Genomic DNA, 7,726 nt, shown 5'->3' on the forward strand with positions numbered 1-7,726 from the left:
CAAACCGCTGACCTTGATATTACCTTTGGTATCCAAGAAGATGTTGTTGGACTTAAGGTCTTGGTGTGTGATTCTATTCTAGTGTGGGTAGTGAACAGCACTTATAATTTGTGTGAAGAGCCTCTTGGTTTCATCCTCATATAGGTTGCAGAATTTTCAGATCCAACCCAGGTGGTATCCTCTACTGACCAGTTCCATGATGAAATACATATACTCTTCCTTCTCCATCACCTGGTACAACTTCATGATGTGTTTGTGCCATACCATCTTAAAAATATCCACCTCATTCTTTAACTGATGACTGGAGAACTCTCCTTTCAGGAGTATTTTAACTGCCACTGCCATGTGTGTGAGGTGAGGATGGGCCAGCTTCACTTGTCCATTAGTACCATGTTCAATGAGCTCTTTCGTGGTATTGTTTGATGATCTCCTCCTTCAAAGATCTGGAGGATGATTCTTTGTATTCTTCCATGCTTCTGCTATGGTGGCAGGCAGCAAGTCTACCTAAAATTAACTAAATAAAATAATGAAAAACCCAGAAAAAGTAAAAATAAATACTAAAATCCAAATAACAACTCACCCCCCAGCCAAAAAAATCATGAATTTAGCTTTGAGACAGTCCAGTGGGTCACCAATCAAGAGCTCCTAAAGGTGTTAACTGACATAGGTTGGAGTATAGTGGCTTCCTATATATCCTGCATGACCTCTCAAAATGGAGCTATCACAGCCCAGCATAGTGACATCATAGAGGAAATGGAACAATCAGAGTCTGGGCCAGTGAGGTCAGAGAAAAAGTGGACCAATCATAGCTTGCCAGCATTGCTACTGTAGCTCATAGGCTTCAAAGACTGTGGCTAAGGACTCCATGTTGGCTTGAGGTTGCTATGGTCACTATTATGCCATTCCTGAAACCACTAGGACAGTACTCAAAGTCCTCTGACCTTATAGAAGACTCCTGAATCTCATAAATTGCTTCTGTGGAGACACTAACCAATAGCCTCCATTCTTGATGCCCACCTTATCCTATATCTTGTTCCACCAATGAAATGGCAAAAAGGCCTCTGCCTTCTCAAGGACAGCTGTCCTACAACTTGCTCCTGAGGGGACAAGGTCCAGAATATCTGAGCCACAATCCTCACAATTCACCTTCGTGAGTAGTTAGGATTATATGCCTGAGCCATCGTTAGTTACTTAGCTCATCGCTCACATTTGGAGGAAGTATATATATTTGTTAGAAAGGTTGGTATTAGATATGTCCTTTAGCAACTTAAATTTGTTGCCCTTGCTGTCTAATAGTTAATCTAGTGTCGGATGAGAAATTTGTCATAATATCATTGAAGATCATTTGTGTGTGATGAGTTGTGTCTCTGTGCTTTGGGAGATATTCTGTCTTTGACTGTTTAATTAGAATGTGTCTTAGTGTGGACCTGTGTAATTATGTTAATTGACTTCTTTAAGCTGCTAGATTCCTGCATAGAAGGGTTCATACTTTCAATCAAATTTGGGAAGGTTTTGGTAATTATTCCTTCAAATACTATGTATTTTTTTTCTCCCTGTATGTTATATATATATATACACACACACACACACACACACACACACACACACACACACATTATACATACAATACATATTCACATTGCATATGTGAATACACATATATATGCCTACATATTTATATTATATATACATTTATATACATATTTTTTTTCACATGACATCCTCTTTTGTGATTGTTTATGGAGGAAGTCTAGATTGATCCCAGCTACTCCATCAGAGTTAGAGTTAGAAGTTTTCCATTTTATTTCTTGGTGAAAATTTTCTCGGCAAGGATATTTAAACTGGTACAAATCAGAGCTAGCCTCTCTCTCTCTTTCTCTCTCTCTCTGATTTCCTGCCTGTCAGGTCTCTGAGCACAGGACCATGGCTTACCAAGTTCTTCTAGTGTGTGCTGTGATCTTCTAGTGTGTGCACTGTCATGTTGTGCTTCAAAGGCCACCACGCCTGCACCTGGAAGAGGAGCTGCTCCAAAGTCAGCCTACACAGGTGTGCCTGCCTCTTTCTTTTTGTCAAAGCCCCCATAGCTACTGGGGTGGACTTAGTAGATGCCAATGTGCCAGGACTGCTGACTGCTGACTTGTGGGCGACTCAAGCACAGCCTTTTTTACCCAAGTCAGAGGTCTGCGTTGGATCCTGGGGGCATTGCCCTGTTAGTGACTGTGCTAGAAGCAAGGCTGTGCACTGCAGAAGCCTCACTGTGCCCTGACTTCTGGGGAACAACATATGTCAAAGGCTTCTCTGGGCTCTTTCAGAATACATGGGCATGTTCAGGAAGCAGAAGCTGAGCTCAAGGGGCCCCTAAACACAGGGTGGGCAATGGACCTTGGAGGAACAGGGCTGTCCAGTTTGGCAGAGGGACAGGTGATGAGCCTGTATTAGTAGACTGCCGGCTTCCTAATGAAAAGTTAGACTTTCTTGCTACCCAGAAATATCCCCCTAAAACTGGATGCACCAGAGAGTCCCATGCTGGTGAGGGGCAAAATCCCAAAGACCAAAGTAGACAGACCAGGAGTACTTGGCGCTCTTGGTGGGCAATTCAACGCTGGCACCGGCAGGAGGAGCTGCGGGTTCCCTAACACTGCATGTCCAGGGAAGCCAGAGCTCAAGCAGACACCAGGATTGGCTAGCTGTACACTAGACAGGCTGAAAGGTGAAACCTTGCTGGATAGCTTTGCAGAGTCTGCAACTTGAGGCACCTGAAGGCACAAGAAGCTGCCTAGCATCTATTCAGACAAAGAACTTGGGGACAGCAGCTTTCCCAACTTGGAAATGAGTGTTCAGCTCACTAGAGGATGCTGTGGTCAGTTTGGGTCTGGGAGGAATGGCAGGCCTGCTGCTTGAGGGAGCAGATGCCCCTTCCAAGGCTTCTGGGGAAAGGGGAGCTCCTCAAAATGGGCTCATGGGAAGGCTGGTGTGTCTTTCCCAAAGAGAGCACCTCCAGCTTGTTTGGCTGTTTGCTTGGGTAGGGAGTCGCCCCTCGGGGACAATGATATTAGGAGACAGTGTTTGTGAGATTATCCCCAAATGAAACAAACCCCTGAGGGAGCAAAAGTGTAAGGATTGCTGAACTGCCCACAGAAGGTGGAGTTGAGGTCATGGCTGCTTCTATCTTGAAGGACCCTGAGGCTTTGTCACCAGAGGACAAATGAGTGGACACTGGCATGGAGCCTGATAATTTTAGGAAAATTATCAGAGAGCCCTATTTAGCTTGCATGTCACTCAGCAGGACTAATACTGGGTGGGGAGTTTGGGCTGTTGTCGGGAGCCCTAAAGGGAGTCTCTCTGCATGATAGGCTTGACTATCTCACTGGAACATCTCGAGGCTGTTTACAGAATCTGGTCTTTTCATCCTGCCCCAAACAAACACCAGGTAGCTGCTAACGACCACCTTTTCACACTGCCCTAAGCAAACATCCTGCAGCTGCTACCGCCAATGAAAAAGCTTCCTTATTCTAAGCATATAAATACCCCTGTGTGAAAAATAAAAATTTGCATCTTGATCAGAATCCTTGTCTTGCTGTCATTCTTCGTGTCTCTTGTCCCTTCATTCCTTCTTGCTTAGGTTCATTGCCCTCCTTGAAGTCCTGCGGGTGGGGATAGGCTGTAAAACTGGGTATTACAGCTTGATTTTTTTGAAAGGCTGAGGATACCTTCTGGCAGCGGTTAGAACTTTATGAGGTCTGAGAACATTATGTGATTAGGTGTGGTCCTCTGAGCTTCATCTTCGGGCTGTTATAGGGCTGAGCCCTCCCTCACTGCTGTCCTGGTGCTCTCAGGATGTGGGCTGGTGTCTGGCTGGTAGAAAAGGGCAGTGTGTTTACCCCCTGACACTCACTGTGAAGAACTATAGTTGGCAGGGAGGATTGTGACATTGGGAGGTCTGTATGTTCTTTGAGTAAGGAAATCTACACACCTCAGAGCACATCTTGACTTTCTCTCTGAACATTTGTTTTTTTTTTTTTTTTTTTTTGGAATAGTAGTCTCTGAAAGGCCTAAGAGTTCTAAGGCTCCAGAGGCTTTCTTGATTTCCAGACATGTCCCGGGCTTGTTCTTTTTCATCTTACACAGCTCTAACTTCCTCCTTTATTCGTGGTCTACTGAGCCCTTTGGCTCTGGCATAAATGAGAAAAGACAGGCAGGGCTGTCTTGTTGCTAAGGAAAAACAGACAGGGCTGTCTTGTTACATAGTTTCATTTTATTCTCCAATGTTGGTAAATAAAGCCATCAGATTGGACTTCAGGAGCTGCCCAAGATCAATGCCCCATCCTTTTACCCTGCTCTTACCATACTGCCTTTCCATTTAAAGTTATTTTCATTTTCAATTTTTGTATTGCTGATTGAATTTAGGGCTTCAATAAGCCGAGCATAGTGATATGAACCTAAAAGCTTAGCTTTTGGGGAGGCTGAGACTGCAAAAGTTGTGTTTTCAGATCAACCCAGGTAGAATTCTTTGAGACCTCATCTGAACAGAAGAAGCTGTGCACAGGGGTGTGCACCTCTCATCCCAGCAGTGATGGGAGAGGAAAGTGGGAGGACTGAAATCCAGTTGCACACCTGAGCAGGTAATGAGACCCTGTCTCAAAAACAGCAAAAATTATACAAGTGTGGCTCAATACTACAGTGTGTATCTGGAAAACATGAGGCCCTGAGTTCAAACCTCAGTACCATAAAAGGAAGACAACCAGTTATGTTTGGAAAGCTTATTAAAAGTAGTCTTCTTAAAAAAATGTATTTTGATATTGGGTTTGAACTCTGGGCATTGACATTTTACTTTAGTGAAAATTTTCACATAAGACTGAACTTTGATTTTGGGGATACAGTTGACCCAGTGTAACAATAAGATGTACAAAACACTAAGTTGAAAATGAACTTTACAACTTTGGTGGGGGTGGGATGGGAAGGGTATTTTGTGGAGGTGGGAGGGAAGGTAGGGTAGGGAGAAAACTAAGGAGGAGGTAACAATGATCAATAGGAAATGTACTCAGTACCTTGCTCATGTAACTGTAACCCTTCTCTCCAGCATTTTTACAATAAAAATGTACAAAAAGAGACTAATCTTATACTATTGAGCCACAGCTCCACTTCTAGCTTTTCGTGTGTGTGTGTGTGTGTGTGTGTGTGTGTGTGTGTGTGTGTGTGTGTGTGTCTGTGTCTGTGTCTGTGTGTCTGTGTGCCAGTATTAAGCTTGAACTCCAGGACTGGGCACTGTCATTGAGCGCTTTTGTTCAAGGGTAGTACTGTACCACTTGGCCCACAACTCTCCTACTTGCTTTTTGTGGTGAATGTGATAAAAAGTTTTGTGGACTGTTCTTGCCCCGGCAAGCTTTGAACGGAGATCCTCTGCTCTCAAACTCCTGAATGGCTAGGGTTATTGGTGTGAATCAGCACTATATGGTAGGAGAAGTGTTCTTAAGCAGAAATAATGTGGATGTGGTGGCCTTCTGCAATTTGGTGGCATGCTTTTTTTCTTAGAAAGGAATTCCTTTACTGGGAGGCCAGAGGTTACCCTGGAAGCTAGGAAGGCAGAGGAAATGCAATCTCCTATCTCCAGAGGGACCTTTGGTATGATGGTTGTAAGACCATCATCTTCCTTTATCAGAGCAGATATCTATGCTAACCTGAAGGTAACATTGTTTTCTTCATCAGCTTTGTCTTGGTTGCATTAAATAAGAAAATTACTTGATAACTCTCACCAAAGTTCACCAGAGAGAGGGGGGAATGAAGCTTTAAAGTGAGGCATTAGATACTACACGAATATACCAGAAGGGGCAAGGAGAAATGAGAGTTCATAAATACAGATTTTTATTTAAACAAAATAGGGAGACGACATGAATATATGTCAGTACTGGACAAGTGTGCTCAAAGCTTTCTAATAAACTAGCATTTAAAGGAAGTATTTGTATGATGCAGGACTGCTCATATTACCTATGTAGATTGTCTAATCCCTTCACTGTCTTCCCAAGGGAAGATACTGTCCCTCCAGCTCAGAGCAGAGCATCTAAGATAACATCTATCTATTAATGGGCAGTGGAAGATCATTCAAACAGCTGGTGAAGTGTGGACAAGCTGCTCTAATCCTGTTTCCACACAATTCTAGCCTTTGCTGTATAGAGTTCACAGATCAGGGGAGATGCTTGAGAATACTGATGGACCCACAAGTGTGTGTGTGTATGTGTGTGTGTGTGTGTGTGTGTGTGTGTGTGTGTGTGTGTGTGTGTGACAGTACTCATATGTCAGCATGGGGCTTCTTTTGGTCTCACAGGTGTTTACTCCTTCTTCCCCAAGTCTACTGAAAAGATTTGTCTTTCACTGCCTGAAATGCAGCAGAGGAGGAAATGATACCCGAATTCTCAACTGGTAGATCAGATGGGTCCTTCTATGTGCTCTGATTTATACTAATGCTAGTGCTAATACTAACCCATGCCTGGGAATATTAGCTGACACTTTTTGTGTATTTTGGCACTAGTTTTTTTTACATGGATTAAGCAAAAAATTCTCATAAGAATATCAGGACATAGTGTTAAGTATGACATTCTGTATACATACACACACACATACTTGGCAGCAGTCTTCATTATGTAAAGTGGACCATGAACTGTAGAGAAGTTCAATGAATGCCTCTCAGGGACCAGATCCTACAGTCAGCACTTTGGAGCAGGGACTCACAGGAGTTTGACCAACAAGTTGGAGAAAAGATGATGTGGATCACATGCCATTGTTGGCTACTGGCCTGATCTGGAGGGATGCAGGTTTTGCTATCCTAGCACTGTCCCCCATGGCCTGGCCTGGCCTGGCCTCACCCCAACCCCACCTAATCTTTGGCACAGGAAGGACAGTTTTGTCCTTTTGGCCACACGTTCATCTGACACATAAGGTTGGCTCCATAGAATTTCCAGAGGACAGCAGGAAGATATTTAGAAGATACATTAACTGAGGTCAAAAGGGCAAAGACTTACTGTAGGTCTCACATTGGGTTAATAGTGGGGGTTTTTGACTCCTTGATTCTCACAATGCTCCCTTAGAAAAATAATCTTGTAGATTGGAAAACAAAGAGGCAATTTAAAAAATCTATATGTAATGTTAATTTTTATTCTTGAATTACTAAAATGCATGCAGAACCTGTCAATTCAAGAAGCACAAAATGGCAGATAGTGTGAGCTTTACCCCTGTCCCTCTACTGTGGCTCTCTTGTTCCAACCTGGGGTGACCACTGCTACTAGTTAGTTATGAATTCCTACATCTAAAGTAAATGCTCACAAAAGGAGACTTATTGTCCACAGCTACCAGAGGTCCACCAAACTACTAGCTTAGAACAAGGCCAAATTTCCTTTCACACTATAGAGATTGAAACTTCTACACTCAGGTTCATAGCCCGGAGCCAAGTCTGTGCTGGAACCACATGACGGAAGGTGATAGCTCCTAATTCACCAAGGAAGAAATCTTCAATAGCTGGAAGTCCGCTCTCTGCCTTTCCCAACAGGTCACAGTATCAGCTATGAGGACTAAGGAGTTACACAGGCTTTTCAGAGATTACTAGACATTGGGGCTTAACTTTTGTAATGGCAAGTTTTGCTTCAGATCAAGTACTGGACCTGCACAACAGCAGCAGCTCAAGTGGAAGTGATGTCCAGAACTTGTGTAAATGTCTCAGAACATTTGAATTTTT

The sequence above is a fragment of the Dipodomys spectabilis genome, unplaced genomic scaffold (genome assembly GCF_019054845.1).
Source record: "Dipodomys spectabilis isolate Male_0828 unplaced genomic scaffold, ASM1905484v1 ptg000301l, whole genome shotgun sequence".
In the NCBI taxonomy this organism is placed as follows: Eukaryota; Metazoa; Chordata; class Mammalia; order Rodentia; family Heteromyidae; genus Dipodomys; species Dipodomys spectabilis.